Below are 24,315 nucleotides of genomic sequence, written 5' to 3'. Positions count from 1 at the left end.
GTCTAAGAAAACAGCAAAACATATGACATGACATGAATTTAACCGAAGTCCATAAGGAGAATTAAGGCATCCTATTGATGGTGAAGCATGGCAACATTTCAATCGTACCCATCAAGAATTTGCACTTGAAACAAGAAATGTAAGACTTGAATTATGTGCGGATGGGTTTTGTCCATTTGGACCTTGACATGACGCTTTTCGTTTACGGTTCTCATTCAAACACCGTTTTCATCATAACAATTTTGGAAAAGTGAAAAATGGCTATTTTGAAATTTCTTAAAACAGAATTTAGAAAATTAAATTTTGGGTTGTCACAGATCTTCTAGACAGAAAAGATCAAACATTCCGAATGACTAATTGTTTATGCACTTGAACATGAAAGTAACTTGAGCATGTAAGCATATAAATCACGTAGGAACTTAAATACGTGACAGGATCTTTATTTAAGTACTAAGTACTAAGTACTAACCTCCAACCATAGCTTCCGATTGATGATGATTGAGTAGTCACGGGACTGCTGCGGCAGAGTAATAGTATATGTTTCTCTCACTTTCTCAACCCTCTCTGGATGGTGTATGATGAATGAATGTTAAGCAGTGAGAGGACTAGAGGGCTCTTTATATAATAACCATATGCCATCAATATGGTAACTGAATCCCTTCCTAACATACTCCTTATCTTTATAATCAAGCATTACCTTAATTATTAGAAGTATGTATGGAAGAGTTGCACCACATAACAGATTACCTTAATTATTATAAGGTTGACCTAATATTATAATAATGTAATCTAGGAAAACTTTACATTCTCCCACTTGGTGCAAACTCCATAACCCAAACACAGAAAAACACTGACCATAGTGATATGTCCTCCTTAAATGGAGTAGCATCCATTATGATCAAATGTAAACCGCCATTGAGCACTTAATTTAGGAAACAAAAAAAAAAACTTAATGAAACAAACCCTATGTTTATTTCAAGTCCAACTGAAGTACATTATCTCAATAAAATAAAGGTGTACACACTTAATGAGATGAATGTCAAAATGCAGGAGAATTTCATCAAAACTGAATACTGAATGTATATATACAAATTACAAAGTGAGCGAAAGTCTCATTTTCTTAACAAGATCCTTGAATTTAACTAAAGGCATGCATTTAGTCAAGGGATCTGCTAACATCAACTCAGTAGTAATGGCTAAGAACTTGATGTCGAGGTGCTTAATTTGACTCCCACTTTTTCTTAGCCAAGAAAACTATAGCTGAGTTGTCACAATAGACTTTTAGTGGCTTAGATATAGAGATCCATAACTCTAAGCCCAAAGATGAAATTCTTGAGCCACACTCCTCATGAAATGGCCTCATAACAGGAAACGAACTCGGCTTCCATGGTAGAAGTAGTTATTAAAGACTGTTTAACACTTCTCCATGAGATAGCCCCACCGGCCATAATAAAGATGTACCCTAAATTTGATCTTCGAGAATCAACATAGCCAGTGAAGTCCGTATTAGAATAACCGACAACATCTAGGATGTCCGTCTGCCTAAACTCAAGCACGTGACTCTTAGTTCCTTTTAAATACCTCAAAACTCTCTTCAAGAGAAATTGTTTCTCATCAGAAACATCTCATTGTCATTGGTGGCAAGCAAAATTTTATCCACATATAAAATAAAAAAGCATATTTTACTCCCACTCACCTTCCGGTATATACAATGGTCAAGATGATTTTCAACAAAACCAAATGAAGAAATAGCCCCATCGAACTTGATATACCATTGATGGGAAGCTTGTTTTAGACCGTATATGGATTCTTAAGCTTACAAACTAAATTCTCACCAACCCTAGAAGAGAAACCTTTCGGTTGTTTAATATAAACTTCCTCTTCTAGATCACTATTAAGAAAAGTTGCTTTCACATCCATTTATTGCAACTGAAGAATGAAATGTGCAACTAATTCGAAAATGACTCGAAGTGAATCTTTCTTTGATACATGATAGAAAGTCTCCTTATAATATATTCCTTCCTTTTGAGTAAATCCCTTCACAACAAGTCGGGTCTTGTATCTCTCAATATTGCCTAATGAATCTCTTTAGGTTTGAAAGACCCATTTATGGACCATAAGACAATTCAACAAGTTCCCGAACCCCATTGTTCTTCATGGAATTTATTTCATGGCTTTATACCATAAGTCAGATCGGGCACATTTAGTAGCTTGAAAAAAAAACATCTCAGGATCATTTTCGACTCCAATGTCAGATTCTTGTAGATACGAAATGTAATAACTAGGAACTGTTGATCTTTTCATCTGAGTAGACCGTCTTAATGTTGAACCTTCATCACCTTGCAAAGGTTGTGGGGCAACTACCTCTTCAAGAACTGGGGGTAGTCCTTGGATTGGTTCAGTCTGTATCGGTTCAGAATTTTGTAAATCCTGAATTGGTTCAACCATAGGTTTAGAATCTAGTTCAGGAAATTGCTATAAGTCCTGAAGTGATTCTTCCAAAGGTTGAGTCTCAATAGTTTGTGGAATCTTAACACTAGGTTGTATAATCGCAAGTGGGATCGAAGGAACATTGCGTATAATTACAACCCCATTAGATGACGTAGAAGGTTGAGAGCCATTATGATCGAATGAAGGAACTAAGTTCTTAAATCGATCTCTCCCATTGATAAAGTCATCTTCACGAAACTTAGTGTTCCTTGATTCCACTATTCTAGTAGTATGAAATGGACAATGAAACCTATAATCCTTAGAAGATTGTGCATATCCAATAAAGAAAACACTAATAGTCCTTGGGTCAAACTTCTTTTCATGTGGGTTATATATCCTCCCCTCAAACAGACATCCCTAAATACGCATATGTTGCAAACTCGGTTTCCAACCTTTGAATAACTCAAATGGTGTCTTAGGGACAGCCTTGGTTGGAACACGGTTTAATACGTAGCCGTCTTAAGTGCATCACCCCACAACAATTTTGGAAGTGTAGAGTTGTTTAGCATACTCCGCACCATATTAAGAAGGGTCCGGTTTCTTCTTTCAGGAACACCGTTTTAGTCCGAAGACCCAGGCATGGTGTATTGGGCATCAATCCCATGCTCTTGAAGAAACTTTGCAAAGGGACCTGGTGCTTGTCCATTTTCAGTGTATCTACCACAGTATTCACCACCCCTATCAAATCTAACTATTTGTATTTTCTTGTTGCATTGGCTTTCAACTTTAGCCGTAAATAATTTAAAGGCATCCAATGTTCATGCTTATTATGAAGAAAATAAACATAGGTAGATCTTGATAAATCATTAATGATGGTGATGAAATATTTGTGAATGAATTTTCGTTAATACTACATCGTTTGGTGTCGTTTTGAACATGTAAAGAATTATGATTTAAATCATTCTTTAAGTTAAGACGATAGAGACCATCAGACAATGTACCATCACAAACACAAGTAGAATTATTGAATAATTTGAAATACTTGCGATTAAATTCGAATGTAAAATCGAAAAGAGTACAAGTCTTGAAACTAAAATTAAATTCCTCGAAAAACTAGGAACAAAGGTCTCATCTAATGTCATAACAAAACATTATTCAAAAAAAACAAATTTGCAAATTCCAACAGCTTCAACTAGTGATGCAATCTTGTTTCCAGAGAAGATGCTTCACTCAGTTCCCGTCGGCTGCCTCAGATTTTGCATGTTCTGCAAAGAATTTGTAATGTGGATTGGTGAACCAGAATCAATCTATCAAGAATTAGTATTAACATCTGACATATTAGATTAAGAATATATAAAGAAGGGGGAAATATTACCCTTATCAGACATCCACTTCTTGAATTTTGTACAATATTTCTTCAAGTGTCCTTTCTTCTTGCAGAAGAAACACTTTTGTACCTTCTTAATATCAGCTTTTGAGGTCAATTTCCCCTTTGCTGCTGCAGTGAATCCCTTGGTTTTTCCAGATTTTTCTTTAGGCTTTGTTGTGGCCAACATAGCACTCTCCCCCAACCTCTTCAATAAGCATCTCTTCCTCTTGTGCACACATGGTTATCAATTCATTGATAGACCGTTTGTCCTTATGTGTGTTGTAGGAAATCTTAAAGGGGCTATAATGGTGAGGGAGGGTGTTAAGTGCAAAATGCACAACAAAGGTATCTGGAAAAATTATTTCCAACTTCTTCAGTTGAGCCGCAATATCCCTTACTTGCATGATGTGTTTGCGCGTGCCCTTAATAGTGGAAAGACGAAGACCAACAAACTTCATGATTAGAGTACTTGCCAAAGCTTTATTGGATGTAGCAAATTGGTCATCAATAGCTTTGAACAAGGTTTCGACTTTATCACAATGGTCAATTGACCCACGAATACTTCTTGGGATTCGTGTCTTAATGAAATACACACACAACCGATTGGATCTAGTCCATTGTGCGTGAAATTTCTTGTCAGCCTCAAAGCTATCGTTGGTGATAGGAGGAGGCTCTTTATTATGAATAGCGAAATTCATCTCTAACAACCCTAAGTGTAGGAGAACAACGTCTTTCCACTCTTGGTGATTATCATCGCTTAGCATAGGAACGTCAATCATTATTGTGTTTTGTGTTGGGATTTGAGGTTCTGTAAAGTATACCGAACGCTTGGTTAGAATTTTCGAGGCGTAAAGATAGAGAAAGACTGAAGTGCATATTATTAGCAATGTAAATTTATGCAAAAGATAGACTTGAATGCCATAAAAATTGCCTGTGGGCTAAATTTTTACGCAAAATAAATCTATCAAGGCTAAATAGTGGAAACAGAATACGTATGAATTTTGTTTGGTTTTTCCACCCTTAATGATAAAACTACCAAACTATATGTCGCTTCATAATTCCTGTGGGCAAATTATGATCATAGTTTAGTATTTAATCCTAATTCATCCTACAAATATAACAAAATTGTCTATGGGCTAAATTTTGCAATATTGCGCAAAATGAATTACAAAGGTATTGCCTATTCTTAATGTGATTTGAATTGAAGACAATTTATGCAATTACAGATGTTGTGGCTACTCTTTAATTACAAAATTGTAATCACTTGCCAAAACGGGAATTTAAAGCCTAGCAAACAGATTAAACCAACACATGATATATAATCATTAGGTATACTCCCAGGAAAGTTGGTCGAGATAAAACTCGGTTAAATACCAACTCCTTAGACAGAGTAGCGTCGCAAGGGGACTAGTAGCAACAAGGCTTTTAAGTCAGGGCCATAGAACTAGTATTCCTCCCAGAAACTTCCCTAAGTCATGTGTTCTCATATTTGAAGTAAAATCGTTTGGAAGATCTATAAGATTTGATACACCTATGGATTAGGCTTTAAATAGGGTAACTATGATTTTTTTTTTATGTACTTTATGTGCTTTAAGAACTTTAAGAAAGCATGAATGGAGTAATAATTGAGGTGTAAATAATGATATGGGCAATCTATCCTTAAAATGCACTAATTCACCTAAAAGGCACTAAATCATGCATAAAAGGCATTTAAATCATACCTAAAAGGCTCTAAATTAGTCCTTAAAAGAGCATGCATTTCTAAAGACATAATTATAACAGTAAAATAATTATGGCAATAAACATATAAGGCATGCTTAGATTATGCATATCAATTACTCATACTCCATAAATAAATTGTAACATTTAATACAATTTAAATCTGAAAGTTCAATATTAAATTAATATTCAAACAAATTTAACACTTAATAATTTGTTCAAAAAATTGAATAATAATTTAATATTAACTTTAGGCAAAATCAATTGGATAATTTTAATAAGAATAAGTCTGAATATGATGAATAATTAAAACTTAAGCAAGCCCAAACCAAACAGGCCCAAACAATTTTTTTTTTTAATATTCCAGGCCTGGCCGAATTGGGCTAGACCCGGCCCAAATACATCATTGATCATCTTCTTCACGTTCACCCTTCACCAATTGCGCTGAACAACAGCCATGGACCAGTAGACCAGCAACGCACAGCCAAAGGACGAACCAGCAGCCTAAAACGTCGCCGGCGTCGTCAATAGGGAAGCGGATGGCAGCAACGTCGCTGGAAACGCAGCGCCGCCGCCATCACCTGGCCTCCTCGCAACGCCAGCACCACCGCCGTCTGCCCGCCCGCCGCAGCCGCGTCGCGAAGCAGTCCGGCCATAACGCAGCGCCAACCGACGACGTACAGAACACGACGCTCCTTAAGGTCGTGCCATCGTCGCCGTTGATCCAAGCCATCACCAAAAACACCATTGTTGTTGATGATGAAGGAGGACGACGAAAGGAAAAAAATATTATTTTTTTTTAAAAGAAAATGTCACCTCCATCAACAACAAACGAAATTCAAAAAAAAAATTGCGAAGCAGTAGGAGAAAAACAAATTAAATCCAATTGTTTTTTTCTTAATGCGGAAAAAACTTAATTTCCAGTAGCCCAGACATACAATTGCATACAAATATACATGTCAAAATATACAATATATGCAATCAAAATACTTAAGGCTAGGCAGAGATTATACAGGCTCTGATACGAACTGTAAACATATAAATCACGTAGGAACTTAAATACATGACAGGATCTTTATTTAAGTACTAAGTACTAAACTCCAGTCATAGCTTCCGATTGATGATGATTGAGTAATCACGGGACTGCTGCGGTAGAGTAACAGTATATGTTTCTCTCACTTTCTCAACCTTCTCTGGATGGTGTATGAGGAATGAATGTTAAGCAGTGAGAGGACTAAAGGGCTCTTTATATAATAACCATATGCCATCAATATGGTAAACGAATCCCTTCCTAATCATACTCCTTATCTTTATAATCAAGCATTACCTTAATTATTAGAAGTATGTATGGAAGAGTTGCACCACATAACAGATTACCTTAATTATTATAAGGTTGACCTAATATTATAATAATGTAATCTGGGAAAACTTTACAGAGCATTGATAATGATCCAGTCTCGTTTAACCAAACCATATAGGATAATAAATCTCCTTGAGAATTATTTTGGCTTTGGTGGCTCATTATGATCTTGAGCTCCAACAAATGGTTGTTAAAATTGCCTTTCTGAATGGTAAATTAAAAGAGGAAGTGTATATGGATTAACCGCAAGGCTTCATGGCAACAGGAAAGGAAAATCTGGTATGTAGATTGAAGAAGTCGATCTATGGGTTAAAACATGCTTCTAGACAATGGTACTCGAAATTGTCATTTGGTTTTGTAGAGATCACTGTTGATCTGTGTATCTACATAAAGGATTAATGGAAGCAAGTTTGTAATCCTAGTATTACATGTTGACGACATTCTTCTTGCTGCTAATAATAAAGGGATGTTGTGTGATGTTAAGGAATATCTTTCTAAGAACTTTGAAATGAAGGATATGGGTGAGACTTCGCATGTGATTGGAGTAGAAATATTCCATTATAGATTACATGGGATTTTAGGTTCATCCCAGAAGGCTCACATTAACAAAGTTTTAGAAAGATATAAACTGAAAAACTGCAAAGTAGGTCCTGCGATACTTACAAGGCACTAAGGACCACAGACTCACATATATAAAAGAATGAATAACCTAGAGGTGATAGGTTATTTGGACTCAGACTATGCCGAATTTTTGGATACCCAAAAATCCACATTCGGACATAATTTTCCACTTGCTCATGGAGCAATATCTTGGATGAGTGCGAAGGAGCCTGTCATTGCTACTTCCACTATAAGGCAAAATTTGTAGCATGCTTTGAGGCTACAATTCAATCATCATGGCTGCGTAATTTCATATAGGGTTTGGGCATTGTCGACACTATAACCAAACAATTGAGGAGTCATTGTGATAATACGGCAGCTATGTTCTTCTCAAAGAACGACAGATATACTAGAGGTGCAAAGCACATGGATTTGAAATTTCTGTCTGTTAAGGAGAAGGTACAAAATCAAAGAGTATGAATAGTGCATATTGGCACCAATCTTATGATCACAGATCCCTTGATTAAGGAATTGACGCCCATGACCTTCATTGGCCATGTTGGAAAGATGGGCATACTGGTAAAGTCCTTGTATAACGGTTAACCCTGCCATACATGTATGGATTTATGGTTGATTGGCACATCATGTTGATGATACTCTTAGATATCTATTAAGGGTTTGATTTTGTTATAGTTGATGTTGATCACTTATTTATGCATAATTCAGAAGTGATAACAATGGTCTTGTTTAAGACATAAGGAATAAGGTACTTTCGGATTCTACCTTATTATTATGGTTCGAATTCTTATTAACTGTGTTACCTGGAAGCAATGTTGCAAAACACGCTAGGCGCCTAGGGCGCCTAGGCGCCGATTTTTTTTTTATTTTATTTTTTATTTTTTTTAATCAAAAATAAAATTAAAAATTAAAATTTTTTAAAATTTAGTAATAAAACATAAGGTTTCCATAGTTATTTCTTAGAAACTATTTACGAAAGTGGTTGTAAAAGTGTTCAAAAGATTGTTTAAACCATCTAAATACATAAAAAATTAAAATTAAGAGCTAAAGAAGCATTTTTTTGAGAAATTAGTGGACCAAACCATTTGCGGTGTATAGATCTCGAAAAAATATGCGATTTGAAAAAAAAAAATTGTCCAAATCGGACAACTGAGTCAAAAGTTATGCCTTCCGAAAGTTTTCCGACATTTTCAAAGAAGGCCGAAATCGGCCATCTCCGCGGCCGGCCGGCTAGGCGGCCGCCTAGACCGCCTAGCCGGCCGGCCGCGGAGATGGCCGATTTCGGCCTTCTTCGTGGCGGCGCAATGGCGCCTAGGCGCGATTTTTGCAACATTGCATGGAAGGGAGCAGGACGTTATGTCACGCCTATAACCGCCATGATTCGGTTAATAAAGTTCGATAAGGATGTGGCTTTTACAATTTCATATTAAGTGAGCTCAAATTAAGGATTGAAAATTGTAAAGTCACGCTTATATGAATCAAGTGGGAGATTGTTAGAAATAATTTATTCCTAACATTGATTCATATAATAAAGGTGTCATGCTTATATGAATCAAGTGGGAGACTGTTAGAAATAATTATTTCCTGACACTGATTTATATAATAAAGGTTGTAACTCCATAAGGTACTCACGGTGATGATTAGTGATGTGTAAAGGCGGAATTACTGGGTGAAATTCCCTCACTCTCATCTTGTTAAAATTTAAGTTTATAAGGGTTAAAAGATGTATAATGGAAGTCCAAGATATTTACCAGATGTGTCTCCCTGACTGTTAGAAATAATTATTTCCTGACACTGATTTATATAATAAAGGTTGTAACTCCATAAGGTACTCACGGTGATGATTAGTGATGTGTAAAGGCGGAATTACTGGGTGAAATTCCCTCACTCTCATCTTGTTAAAATTTAAGTTTATAAGGGTTAAAAGATGTATAATGGAAATCCAAGATATTTACCAGATGTGTCTCCCTGACTTACACCTAAAATACTAACAACCTCACTTCTGGTCCGCTGAGTAACTTGAACTGAAACAAACTAAGGATTTTCGAAATTAATCATTTGGCCCAAAGTAGTGGCATAACAATCAAGAAGGATTTTCATGTGTCGGCTCTCAGTAATATTGGCATGGAGGAATAAAAAACAGTCATCTGCAAATAGAAGATGCGAAATCGGAGGGGCTCCTCTTCCAACACAAACTCCATGCAGTAGACCTCGACGCATATAATCCTCCAGCATCAAACTTAATCCTTCAGTTACAGTCAAGAACAAATAGGGGGACAAAGTATCCCCCTGGAGAAGCCCCCGCTCAGGAATAATTGGACCCAACTGCTGTTGTTTATATACGATTTTATAGTTCACTGAACTCACGGTTTCTAGCAGAACATCCACCCATTTTAGACTAAAGCCCATTTTAATCATCACGGTCTTAAAAAATGTCCATTCAACACGGTCACATGCCTTGCTCATATCGACCTTTAATGCAACAACCCCTTCCCTCACTTGTGTTTTGCATTTCAAGTAATGGTGGGCTTCATAAGCTAACATGATATATATTATCTGTAATTAACCTCCTTGGTACGAATGCACTTTGAACCCCAAAGATGAGTCCATCTAACATAAATTTCATACGATTTGCACAAACCTTGGCTGCAATTTTGTATAGAACATTGCAGAGAGCTATGGGTCTCAAGTCCATAGATTCTAGACGCACTTTCTTTGGAATAAGAACAATAAGTGTTGAATTAGCTTTATCAGGAAGCTTGGTGGAGTTTATAAATTGATGACAAAATAATGTGACTTCTCCCCCAACAACATCCCAGAAGTGCTGAAAAAAGCCTGGACCGAATCCATCCAGACCCGGGTATTTATTGGGGTGCATCTACATCACAGCTTTGTGCACATCTTCAGCACTTACGGGTCTAATTAATAAGCATGTCATTATCTTCTGGTCTTACACGAGAAGAAATGTAGTCAATGACCTCTTCCATATTTCCATGTTCAGCCGTGAAAAGTTGTTTATAATACTCGACCATTACATTGCCTATTTCATCCACCCCATCGATCCACACTCCTTCATCATTCTTGAGTTTGTCAATTTTATTTCATTTCTTCCTCGCCCTGACAGAATTATGAAAGAACTTAGGGTGTGTTTGGTTGATGGGTTTTGCACATAGGAATGGGTATGAAAGTGATTGTTGTTGTTTGGTTGATAGGTTTTTAGAACACTACTATGGGTTTCGAATACCCCATCAATTGAAAAACCCATACCCAAATACAATAAGGGTTTCATTCCCTTATTCATTCTCAAGCACTACTATTAGTAACCATTCCCATTCTACCCTACTACCAAACATGTTAAATACTTTCACCAAAACCCATTACCATTACCAAGTATTTGATACCCATTCCGATTCCGATTCCTATGTGCGAACCAAACACACCCTTAGTGTTTAAGTCTCCACCTTTCCACCAGTGTTCCTTCGCTCACTGCTTCGAAAATATGTGTTGTTGTTCGAGCAATATAAGCAATTCCTTTTCAATGCGATAGTATCAATGTTGCAAAAATCGCGCCTAGGCGCCGATTAATCGGCGCCTAGGCGCTAGGCGCCATTGCGCCGCCGCGAAGAAGGCCGAAATCGGCTATCTCCGTGGCCGGCCGCCTAGCCGGCTGAACCGGCGCCTGAACCGGCGCTTTTAATATTTTTTTTTTTATTTTTTTTTTTTTGAAAATGTCGGAAAACTTTCGGAAGGCATAACTTTTGACTCGGTTGTCCGATTTGGACAATTTTTTTTCAAATCGCGTATTTTTTCGAGATCTATACACCGCAAACGGTGTATAGATCTCGAAAAAATACGCGATTTGAAAAAAAATTGTCCAAATCGGACAACCGAGTCAAAAGTTATGCCTTCCGAAAGTTTTTCGACATTTTCAACGAAGGCCGAAATCGGCCATCTCCGCGGCCGGCCGCCTAGACCGCCTAGCCGGCCGGCTAGGCGGCCAGCCGCGGAGATGGCCGATTTCGGCCTTCTTCGCGGCGGCGCAATGGCGCCTAGGCGCGATTTTTGCAACATTGCACGGAAGGGAGCAGGACGTTATGTCACGCCTATAACCGCCATGATTTGGTTAATAAAGTTCGATAAGGATGTGGCTTTTACAATTTCATATTAAGTGAGCTCAAATTAAGGATTGAAAATTTTAAAGTCACGCTTATATGAATCAAGTGGGAGATTGTTAGAAATAATTTATTCCTAACGTTGATTCATATAATAAAGGTGTCACGCTTATATGAATCAAGCGGGAGACTGTTAGAAATAATTATTTCCTGACACTGATTTATATAATAAAGGTTGTAACTCCATAAGGTACTCACGGTGATGATTAGTGATGTGTAAAGGCGGAATTACTGTGTGAAATTCTCTCACTCTCATCTGGTTAAAATTTAAGTTTATAAGGGTTAAAAGATGTATAATGAAAAAAGGTTATGGTTTCCTAAAAGGAGGTTTCACACTCCTAAAGGGATTTCTATTCCTAACAAGAAGTTACCCATTCCTCTTGAAAGATGATTTCTCATCAGATTTATAAATACCCAGGAAAACTCTAGGGATCTTTACGGTTTCAAGTCTCTAAGTTTTCTAGTCTCCATATCATCAGGAGGTGATTAAGGTATACGGATCAGAGAGGTGAAGCATTCTTGATTTAAGTCAATTTAAAGAATACATCTCCAACGGAACAAGTAAGTTCTATCTTCTCTATTTAATTAAAAATCTTTGATCATGAATATTGTTTAGCTGATTAATTTGATTTACATGCGATTCAATGTTAATTGTACTTCCGCATTAAAGTTATAGCGCATAAATGATTATTTAATACCAAGAAGTGAGAGCAAATAGGGCGCTTGAATCCACCTTTTGATAACCCTTACTGGGACCTCTGACGCTAGTCTCAAACCAGCTCTTGAAAGTGAGATGTTGGCTAGGTATAGCCATAAAGGGGAGAACACGTTCCCATACTGCAATAGCTTCGGGACAGCTACGAATAATATGCTCCGTGGTTTCAAACTCTTCCCCACAGGCCTGGCATCTACTAGAGCTCGTAAGGCCTCTCTTTAGCCTATTCACATTCGACATGATTCGATCATGTCTTACCAGCCAAAGGAAAGAATGGACCTTACTTGGAACTTTCAAGTTCCATATTTGGCCCATATAGGATCGGCCGGTTGGTTGGAAGTCCAATCATTATGCCATGGAGGGTAACGGTGCACTGTTATCTTCCTTTTTTTTTCCTTTTTTTTTTAATTAACGGCGCGACTTTTATTCTTATTTTCACTTTTCGCGGTTTCACTTCCTCTTTGCGCAAGTTTCTTCAACATTCATAAATTATGAATGTGCAGGCATGAATTTATGAATGTGCAGTTATAAAATTATGAATTTTCTTTTATGAGATTATGAATTTTCTGTTATAAACTTATGAATTTTCTGTTATGAGATTATGAATTTACAGTACATTCATAATCTCATAACAGAAAATTTATAATCTGAACAAACGCGCGCCGTTAACAACGCATTAACTAATTTTTTTTTCTCGTAAAAACGACAGCCTTTGAACCCGTGTTCCCGTTTCCAGGGCATAATTTGCGTTGTTAGTCTTGGTTGTTAAGGCGTAAGCAGATTTTACCGAGAAAGAGTCCGAGTTGATGCCATTCCAACCAAGTATATCCGTTAGTTCCTCATCTTCACACAAGACAAAAACCTTTAATTGATCTTAATTGCCATCTTGGATAGCCGGTGGAAGGATGTCCCTGATTCTGTTCCAATCCCAGCCAACTTGAGGAACCCAGTAATCAGCCACTAGAGAGTAGAGCTCGGGAAGTGATAAGGACGAAGAAGTGGTCTAAATAAGAGGCCTATGGCCCAACCAAGTATCTAGCCAGAATCTGGTGCCCTTACCGTTTCTGACCAAATATTTGGAGCCTTTGGTGAGTAAAGAGACACCTTTCAGAATCCCCTTCCATGTATTTGTGCTATTCGGTGATGCTAGCCATGTTGAAGAATCAGTTCCAGTTTTTGCATATTTGTTCCTCATGATTGTCACCCAAGTGCAGCTGTTATCCGTAATCAGTCTCCAAGCAAGTTTGGCCATGAAAGACAAGTTCATGGCATGCAAATCACGGATGCCCAAGCCACCATCTTCCTTACTCAACATGACTGTTTCCCATGCAACAAGTCTGCACTTTCTGGATTCATTAGTATTAGAGGAGAAAGGGTGATTAGTTAGTTTGTTAATCAGTTTGTTAATTCTGTTAATTCAGCTTAGTTAGTTCAAGTAAATGTAGTGTATAAAGCTAGCTGCTTCTCTTCTTTTCCTGATTGATCAAATAACCAATGTAACAGTACTTCTTCTTCAATATTCAAAATCTGTTCCTCTCTTCCTTCCATTCTCTGTTCTGTAATATGGTATCAGAGCCATAAGCTCTCATGGCTTGGAACAATATGTCAATTAGACCTCCTGGGACCACTAATGCTCCACCAGTAGTAGGGACGTCGACGGCTCCACCTGCGCCGGCGAATGTCAATCCGGCCGCGACCTTTGATCCGAATGACGCCGCAAGCCCCTACTTCCTACACCCGAATGAGAATCCTTCGCTGATTCTAGTCACAACTGTTCTCAGTGGCCGCAACTACCACCCTTGGGCAAGGGCGATGGAAATGGCGTTGCTGTCCAAGAACAAACTAGGGTTTGTAGATGGCACCATCCCCATACCAAATGTCGAAGAGGTGAAGTATCCCTATTAGAGGAGATGTAACAATATGGTCGCAACCTGGATAATGCGAGCCATTTCCCCAGAGATCGCATCAACACTCCTTTGGGTTGGATCAGCTGAACGCATATGGAACACTCTAAGAGCCAGATTCAGTGAGGCAGACATCTTCAGAATCTCAGACCTCCATGCTGAAATCCATCACACTAGATAGGGTGACTCAACTGTGAGTGCTTATTTTGCAAAATTGAAAAACCTGTGGGATGAGCTTCAAGTGATCAGGCCATTGCCGATTTGCAAGTGTGAAAGAATGTGTGACTGTAGCTTGTTAGAGACCTTGCAGCAACATCTGGAAAATGACAACCTCTCAGTTTTCTTGAGAGGCCTTAATGAGACCTATGCATCTGTCCAATCTCAAATTATGATGACAAAGCCCCTCCCCACTGTTGATGAGGCCTTTATGATGGTTCAACAGCAAGAAAGGAGGTTTAATGGTGGGGTAACTGGGATACAAACTCAAGAACTAGGGAGTGTTCTCCTCACACAGGGTAATGGAACAGGCTTCAAGAAGTTCCACTCCAACAATAACAAGAGACCTGTTTGTACTTATTGTGGTTTTACTGGACACGTAGCAGAGAAATGTTACAAGAAGAATGGTTATCCACCTGGGTGGAAACCAAGAAACAAGGCTGCTGGTTCTGTTAATCAAGTTGCAACCAGTGAGTAGTTCCCAAATGAGGACACAAGATCTGACAACACTGGCCCTGTCACCTTGAGCCAAGATGAGTATAGGATGATCAAACAACTCTTGCAGAGGGATTATCAGTCACCCTTGAGCATGGCTGAAGGTACACCTCAGGTCAACCTCATTGCTGCTAGTTTTGCTCCTAACTCTCAGCTTGAAGGTACTCATTCTAAACATTCTTCTGGAAATCAAATTGCTTGGATTTTAGATAGTGGGGCTACCCATCACATTGTATGTGATCATAGCATGTTGACCAATGCAAAAGGGGTCCAGGGTATGTTTGTTGAATTGCCTAATGGAGGGAAAGCTGATATCACACACATAGGGTCTGTTTCTGCTGATGATTTGATGCTGCAGAATGTATTCTGTGTACCTGCTTTTCATTACAATCTAATTTCTATCAGTGAGCTAATTAAGACCTCCAAATGCAAGGTGTTGTTGTATTCTGATTGGTACATTATACAGGATCAGGAATGTGGGAGGATGATTGGCTTGGGTAACCTGCAAAGGGGGCTGTACTATCTTGTTAGACCAACTCTTCCTGTTTCAAATAAAGTAGTGCATGCTAGAGTCAATCTTTGTAATTCTACCAATACTTGGCATGCTAGATTAGGGCATTGTTCTTATGAGAAACTGAAGCAATTGCCTCATTTGTTGAATGTAAATCTGAAAATGAATAAAGATGATGTTTGTGACACTTGTCACTTAGCCAAACAGAAGAGATTGCCATTTTCTACTAGTTATAATGCCTCTAGTGAATGCTTTGATTTAGTTCACATTGACATATGGGGACCATACCAAACACACACCATATATGGACACAGGTTCTTCCTAACCATTGTGGATGATTGTAGCAGAGCCACATGGGTATATTTACTAAGAGGCAAGGATGAAGCCAGGTCATTAGTTCAAGGATTCTGTGCCTTAATCATGACACAGTTTGGAAAAATGATCAAATGTATAAGGACAGACAATGGGCAAGAATTTAAGATGGAAAAGTTCTATCAAGAGAAGGGAATAGTCCATCAAACAACCTGTGTATATACACCACAGCAGAATGGTGTAGTTGAGAGAAAGCATGGACATATTTTGGCTGTTGCAAGGGCATTAAAGTTTCAATCAGGGCTATCAGATGGTTTCTGGGGGGATTGTGTATTACATGCAGTTTACATTATTAACAGGCTACCCGCAGCAGCCTTGCAGGGTCAGATTCCTCATCAAATGCTATTCAAAAAGACACCTCAATACTCTCATTTCAGGGTCTTTGGGTGCCTAGCCTATGCTGTCCTACACAAAGGTCACCTAGGAAAATTCTCACCTAGGGCCAGGAAGTGTCTCTTCCTTGGACATCCTAATGGAGTAAAAGGGTACAAACTATATGATCTAGACTCTAGAGAAGTCTTTATTTCAAGAGATGTGGTATTCTATGAGCATGTCTTCCCCTACAAAGCAGTCAAACAAATTGACAGACAAGGTTCTTTTCAAGACCTTATTTTGCCAAATGACATCAACACTATGGAAGATATTGAGCATCAGAGGATGGTACAAATAGAAGAAAGGACTTATATTGGCCCCATAGATCATAATGAGCCTTCAACAGCTAATAGTCAGGATGACTCTAATCCAGTACAGTCTGATTTCATTCCAGAACAGCCCAGGAGGTCCAACAGACAAACATCCAGACCTGCTTACCTGAGGGATTATGATTATAACTTGCCTACTGCTAGAACTTCCCCCCACACTCTATCAGCTGTGATGTCTTATGAGAAGTTATCACCCACATTCAGGACCTTTGCTGCAAATATTCTTAACATCAAAAAGCCCAGATCCTATAATGAGGCAATCAAACATGACTGTTGGAGAAGTGCCATGCAAGCAGAGATAGAGGCTCTACAAGCTAACAATACTTGGGAATTGACAGACCTTCCCCCTTCAAAACAACCTATTGGATGTAGGTGGGTCTACAAGGTAAAACACAAGGCTGATGGCACAGTGGAAAGATGCAAGGCCAGGTTAGTTGCAAAGGGGTACACTCAGACTTGTGGAATAGATTATGTTGATACTTTCAGTCCAGTTGCAAAGGTGACAACTATTAGAACATTGCTAACTGTGGGATCTGCAAAAGGGTGGTAATTACATCAACTTGATGTCAATAATGCCTTTCTACATGGAGACCTCAATGAAGAAGTTTATATGAGTCTTCCACCAGGATTTGTTCCTCAGAAACCTGGGCAAGTATGCAAATTAAAAAGATCCCTCTATGGACTGAAGCAGGCAAGTAGACAGTGGAATGCCAGGCTGACTACTGAGCTGATCAACATGGGGTTTGCACAAGCAGATTGTGATAACTCTCTGTTCACTAGGGGATCTGGTGATGACTTCATTGCCCTCCTGGTGTATGTGGATGATGTGATCCTAGCTAGCAGTGACACAACTCAGATTCAACAGATCAAGGATCATTTACACTCAGTGTTCCAAATCAAGGACTTGGGAAATTTAAAGTATTTCCTTGGATTGGAGGTTGCTAGGAACCACACAGGCATTACCTTAACTCAAAGGAAATATGCCTTGGATCTTTTACAGGATGCAGGATTTCTTGAGAGCAAGCCAGTCAGATGCCCTATGGTTCAGACAAAAAAACTCTCCAAGGAGGACAGTGAAGTATTAGAGGACAATACTCAGTATAGAAAGTTGGTGGGCAAACTTTTATATTTGACCATTACTAGACCTGACATATGCTTTGCTGTGCAACAATTGTCTCAATTTCTAGACAAACCTACTGCCTTACATCTTCAAGCAGCTCACAGAGTGCTCAGGTATATTAAAGGATGCCCTGGCCAAGGCCTATTCTTCCCTACAGTTTCAAACATGAAATTAAGTGGTTTTGCTGATTCAGACTGGGCAGCTTGTCCTGATACAAGAAGATCCGTCACTGGTTTCTGTGTGTTCTTGGGAGATGCCTTAGTATCCTGGAAATCAAAAAAACAAAGCACTGTTTCTAGATCATCTTCTGAAGCTGAATATAGAGCTCTTGCCCTTGCTATTTGTGAAATACAATGGTTGCTCTATCTTCTTCAAGCCCTTCAAGTCCAGACAGGAGAAACAGCCATCATATTTTCTGATAGCAAATCTGCAATTGCAATGGCAGAAAATCCAGTCCTTCATGAAAGGACTAAGCATATAGAAATAGACTGTCACTTGATAAGAGGGAAGATCCAAAAAGGCCTTATAAAGCTCTTCCATGTTCCTACTGAACACCAAACAGCAGACATTTTGACAAAACCTCTGCAGCCCATGCCTTTCCAGAGATTTGTTTCCAAGCTAGGGCTCCATTCCATGTACTCCCCAGCTTGTGGGGGGGTATTAGAGGAGAAAGGGTGATTAGTTAGTTTGTTAATCAGTTTGTTAATTCTGTTAATTCAGCTTAGTTAGTTCAAGTAAATGTAGTGTATAAAGCTAGCTGCTTCTCTTCTTTTCCTGATTGATCAAATAACCAATGTAACAGTACTTCTTCTTCAATATTCAAAATCTGTTCCTCTCTTCCTTCCATTCTCTGTTCTGTAATAATTAGTGTCACCCCAAAGGAAGTTTCGAATCAGCTGTTCAATTCGGTTGATCACCCCTATTGGCATAAGCGTGGTTTGCATTGTATAAAAGGGTATAGCAGATAAAATAGCATGTGCAAGGACTTTTCTACCCGCAGAGGAAAGGGTCTTCATCCACGTTGGTAGAATCCCGCATGAAAACCGTCCGGTCCCGGGGCTTTGAACGCTGGCACATCAAAGAGAGCTGATCTGATTTCCTCCTTTGTGAAAGGGCTGTTGATATGCAACCAGTCTGTATTGTATAAAGCATGATAGCTTCCCCTAAGAGAGTTGTGGGAAGTCGTTGTGCCATCATCTGAAAATAAACCTGCAAAGAAGGAGAGAACATGAATCATCATAGAGTTATCATCAGCAAACTGATTACCTTGATCATCTTTGAGCGTAGTAATCTTTGAGGTTGACTTGTTAGCCTCGGTCCCCGCGTGGTAGAAGCGTGTGTTTCTATTATCCCCCGACACAATCCACTCCTCTCTAGACCGTTGAAACCATAAGACCTCTTCTTGGAGGAGAATTAATTCATACTCCTTTTGCAGCTTCTTTCCTAGTTTGAAAAGGTCTGATCTGCAGTTAAAGTTTAGGCTACGATGCACACCTTGTAGTCTAGCCAAAACTCACTTTTTCCTGTGGAACAGACTCCCAAAGGTGTCTCGATTCCATGCTTCCAGGCTATGAGCAATATTAATCTTATTTACTTCAAGCTCAACTGATGGATTCCAGTTACGATTCACCAGGTCTATGAACTCTGGATGGGTTGTCCACATGGCGTTGAACCTAAACCTTTTTTCATACTGACGGTTCCCTACTGGCACAGTGTTGATTAGAATGGGGCAATGGTAGGAACTAACCATCGGGAGATGAGTAACAGTTGCATTCGGGAAAAGGAGTTTCCAATCAAGGTTACAGAGAGCACGGTCGAGTCAAGCTCCCTTGAAAGACGTAGGTTTTGTTCCTCTACACCATGTATATCTGGAACCCTTATAACCAAGGTCGAGAAGGCCCTCTTGGAAAACCCAATCTTTGAAGCCTGCACAATGCCTGGCAGAAAAGGTTGAACTATTGGATACTTCCTCAATGTCTAGAACAGAGTTGTAGTCTCCTAAAGAAAGCCAAGCTCCATGGAGCTGCAACTCTGACTGAGAGAGATAAAAAAAAAAAAAAAAAAAAAAAAAAAAAAAAAAAGAGTTTCATTCTTAAAATAGCATCAGGGCTCCCATATTCTAGCGAAAGGAACCAAGCTTGAGTATCACTTTCCTTGACACCCAAACGAGCGGCTGGGGACTCGCCAAACTAGTGTGGCCAATGCCACGTGAATCTTCCTCCATCACGTCTTTGGGAGAGACATCTGCATTTCCTTGGGTAAGGTTGTTACCAGATTCATGATCCTCATAGTGAATGAGAGTGGATAAGTGAATTACTGGGAGAGATGGTTCCTCAGATAATTCAGTGGTCTGCTCATGCATTGGTGTGGGAAGATTGTCCTTTGAAAAAGGAAAATGTGATTCATAGAAAATCACATCTCTTGAAACAGGGACAACTCTTTCATTTAGATCATACAGAAGATAGCCTTTTGTGTTGGCAAGCATTCCAATAAAAATACACTTTTTACTTCGCTCTGCCATTTTATGTCGGGAGGGTAGCAGATTGGCAGCATAGCAAAGACATCCAAAAACCTTGAGGTTCAGCAAGTTGGGGTCCTTTCCATATAATTTGCAGTAAGGAGTTAACATGTCCACCACTGGTGAGGGCAACCTGTTTATAATATATGTAGCATGTAACACACATTGTCCCCAAAACTCAAGAGGAAGTGAAGCTTGAAATCGCAGAGCCCTTGCAACATTGAGAATATGCTGATGTTTACGCTCAACAACTGCATTTTGTTGCGGTGTATAGACACAGGATCTCTGATGGATCATTCCTTTTTTCTTCAAAGAACTCACACATGTTGAATTCTACTCCATTGTCAGTTCTAATGACTTTAATCGAGGCCCCAAATTGTGTGGAAACCATTGCATGAAACTTCTTCAACTGCTGCCGGGTTTCAGCCTTGTTCTTCATTAAATGTAACCAGGTGAATATGGAGAAACCGTCCACCAAGGTTAGGAAGTAGCGTTCTCCCCGCAATGAAGATACAAAAAATGGTCCCCATATGTCTGCATGTAACAGATCAAAACACGCTTTTGAAGAGGTGACACTTAGGGGAAACGGAGATCGTTTATGTTTAGCAAATTGGCAAACATCACAAGGCGTATTCTTAGTAGCATGAACATTTATATCATTCAAAAACTGCATTTTATTCACAGGAAAGTGACCTAATCTCTTGTGACAAAGTTCAACACTATTACATTGTGCTTTTATATTCTTGTGGACTGCATTCTGCATCCTTAGAGGTTTCTGCAGCAAATATAATCCATTTGTTTGTCTAGCTATACCAACTGTCCTCCCATGTGCATCCTGAATCAAACATTGTTCAAAAGTGAATAGCAGTTTATAACATGCATCTTGCACGAGCTTACTCACAGAGATTAGGTTGAATCTGAAAGCTGGAATGTGAAGCACATTTTTCAACCATAAATCTTGGCTGAATTTAACATTTCTTGTGTGTTTAACAACAATAGATTTTCCGGTAGGCAAATTTACCTCAGCTCCATGAACCATATGATAACTATCAAACCAATCCAGATTATGGAGTGCCCATAATACCCCTTCTCATATCAACCTTTTGTGTCCTTTGTTAGTATCGCAATTGTAGAAATCAATTCCATCATCCGGTGGGACATTTAGGATGGGAAGAGTGGTCGCAAGTGGGGAAGATGGATCAGAAATTCTCGGCTAGTGGTGGACAGTAACTCTCGTGATCGTACCACCCCCGGAAGAACCTCGAACAACAGTGTGAGCATCTTCAGCAGCTGCCTTTTTCGATGTGTTACTCCTTGAACCTCTACCTCTACTGGAGGGTTGATAACCCCCTTGTGGGAGATTGAGTTGGCTAACAGGCATACTTGTAGGTACTGGATCCTTGACTACAACTCTGCTACTTTCTCCAACTTGGAACTAAGCCCGGTTAATTTGTCTTGAAACAACTCTGCTACTTTCTCCAACTTGGAACTAAGCCCGGTTAATTTGTCTTGAAACATCAATCTTCTGGGTAGGTTCGTCAGTTTGCATGTCTGCGTCTATGTCACATAGGGCCAGGAGTTGAAAAGCTGGTTCTCATAGACCTTAGTTACTCCCATGTTAGTAGGTGCTCCTGTCTGGCCTTGCCTTCCCTGGGCAGGCTTTCCCAATGGCTTCCTGGGTGCTCTGCGTTCCTTTCTTTGCGCTATCATCCAGATCCCGTATTTTTCTGTCTCAGACCAGTGATCTTGGAGGGTTTTAGCATCAAAGCTGGTTCATAGGAGTCGCCGTTCGCAGCATCCTTATGCACTATCTTTTCACCTTGGTCTGGGCACTCAGAACTGCGCGAACCTGCCCTTGTTCCACACTGGTCGTGTTTGTAGCCATATCTGCCACATTTAAAACACATAAGACGATGTTGTAAGATTTTCCCTAATAATATATATTATATATTAGGGCCTTAATTAAGTGGTGCAAGTTGACTAGGCTTACTAAGTGGTCTGGTTGGACTTAATAACTAGTAGTTGTTAGTCAACCAAACTCTGTGCCTAATATAACCTGGATTGATGGGATACAGGATTATGGATTAGATAGCACATTCAGTTACGGTACTCAGACCGCTCAGTAGATACCAATACACCATCTAGGGTTCTGAGTCAGGTCTGAGGCAAAACATGGCTGACGGTCTACCGTTAAGAGGCAACACAACAAGAACATCAACTATGGCTGGAGATCAACACGGCTACGCTTCCGCTATCATACGAGATCAGGTTTCTCGTATACTATGGTTCATATAGTTAGACTATTGTATATCTAACATTTGGTTTCAGAGCCTTTATAATCTCTGTCTGGTTGATTGAGTTGCCTACGATCAACATTAATTTCTTTCATATACATTAAGGGTTTTTCGTATATGTTTTATATTAATATTTCGAAATCAGCATACAATTATATAATTTTCCTTGTATGTGTAGAATGAATTAACGTACTGTAGTTGTGTTTTTTTTTTTTTTTTTTTTTTGAAAAAAAAAAAAATTCAACATGAAGCACAGTTATTTTCATATTTCATCTGGACTTCGAAATATTAATTATATCCATTATTTTGGCTTTGGTTGTTTGACTTGGAGTTTCCTGGGAGAACACGCAAGTCATTAAGTTTGTTGACATCGACAGTGAAGATTGGGAGAATTCTGGAGTTTTTTCTTCTCTTGTGGATCATCATCGTTGTTAGCGCAATGGAGAGATGCAGTTTGCATCATTAAGGTTAGCCATTAATTATCTTTTATGGTTGTTATTGATAATTAGTGCTACAGTTACAGTTAACCGCTAATTTGGACTAGTCACATATTTTATCTTTAGAAAATGAAAACATTAAAAGTGCATTACCATACTTTAGTTTGTCATTACTAATGTTAATAGTGATTATAATGTTACTTATTGCTATTAATAATTAATTAATGATAACATTAATATTGTTATGGTATTCAGTTATGCACCTTGAACTGTTTCCAAATAAATTTATGTGACAATACTCCAGTTCAGAAAATAACTTTCTGGACATTAATATTTTTCGGACTTTAAATTTTATTAAGTTTTCAAAATTTTATCCGAAAACGTTTATAAATGTTAGCGGTTTTAACCATTGTTTTTCCATATTTAGTCTCCTACCTAATATGGTAATATTATTATGACAATTTTTTGCTATTCTGATTGTTTGCAATTTTGCCATTAATAATAATATTATTATTAATTGGGTTATGGAGAGTGATTTTGAATCAATTTAGTAATTTTGGAAAAACATATTTTCTAGGCAATTGACTTTTGCCATTAATTCCATAATTCATTTAGTTCTTGGAATTATGATTTTAGTTTTGATTGCCCATGTTTGGTTAAGTATGAATAAATGAATATTTTGTTTATATTCATATTCTTTAGTTGGTTCATACTTTCTAGATTGTTTTATGCATTCGATCACATTAAGTACATAATATTAAGTTTAATTATGTAATTAGGGTTTATGAGATTTTAATTTACAAATGCTAGCATATCCTTTTGGTTTGATATTGTTTGAATTTGTAAATACAGTTATTTCTCATAAATTTGATCTTTATGCATTAAAACATTTTCCCATGGGCTTACAGTTTAAAAATTTTAAATTATATATTCAGTACATTATTATTTAAAATGTTGGGTCTCTTTTGGTTTGGACTCATCGGTGTTTGAATATTAAGTTTATACTTTAAAATCTCATATTGTAAATTGCTTTAAGTTATGCAATTTCTTTGGAGTATATGAGTTTAATGTTTAATTTTATGCATTTTGTCCTAAGCATAATATTATGTTTTAAATTATGCAATTTTATTATGCCTTTAGCAATGCATACTTAGATGGAATTATATTAGTTCCTATTTAAGTTGGACTTATGCATAAACTTTAGTTGCGGTAGTGCCTGAATTTAAGCACGTTTAGTCCGCTAATTTAGTTCACCATTTAAGCTTTACTCATAGGTGAACCCTACAGTTTTCTGGTGTATACCATACAGTTTACTGGTTTATACCCCAAACAGTTATACATTAAGTATATATGAATCGGGGAGA

General features: G+C 38.4%; 1 long non-coding RNA gene across 1 annotated transcript; it reads right to left on the bottom strand.

Annotated features, from left to right (window-relative positions):
• Window positions 1-6,625: 6,625 nt before the first annotated feature.
• Window positions 6,626-23,900, bottom strand: LOC109172844. Its single transcript, XR_002052792.1, has 3 exons — window positions 23,890-23,900; window positions 14,178-14,181; window positions 6,626-6,826 (listed from the first exon to the last, which is right to left on the bottom strand). It is a non-coding gene; the product is annotated as an uncharacterized LOC109172844 (long non-coding RNA).
• Window positions 23,901-24,315: the final 415 nt, after the last annotated feature.

Source organism: Ipomoea nil, unplaced genomic scaffold (assembly GCF_001879475.1).
Source record: "Ipomoea nil cultivar Tokyo-kokei standard unplaced genomic scaffold, Asagao_1.1 scaffold0436, whole genome shotgun sequence".
Taxonomy (NCBI): Eukaryota; Viridiplantae; Streptophyta; class Magnoliopsida; order Solanales; family Convolvulaceae; genus Ipomoea; species Ipomoea nil.
This window is presented reverse-complemented; position numbering and strand designations above follow the sequence as displayed.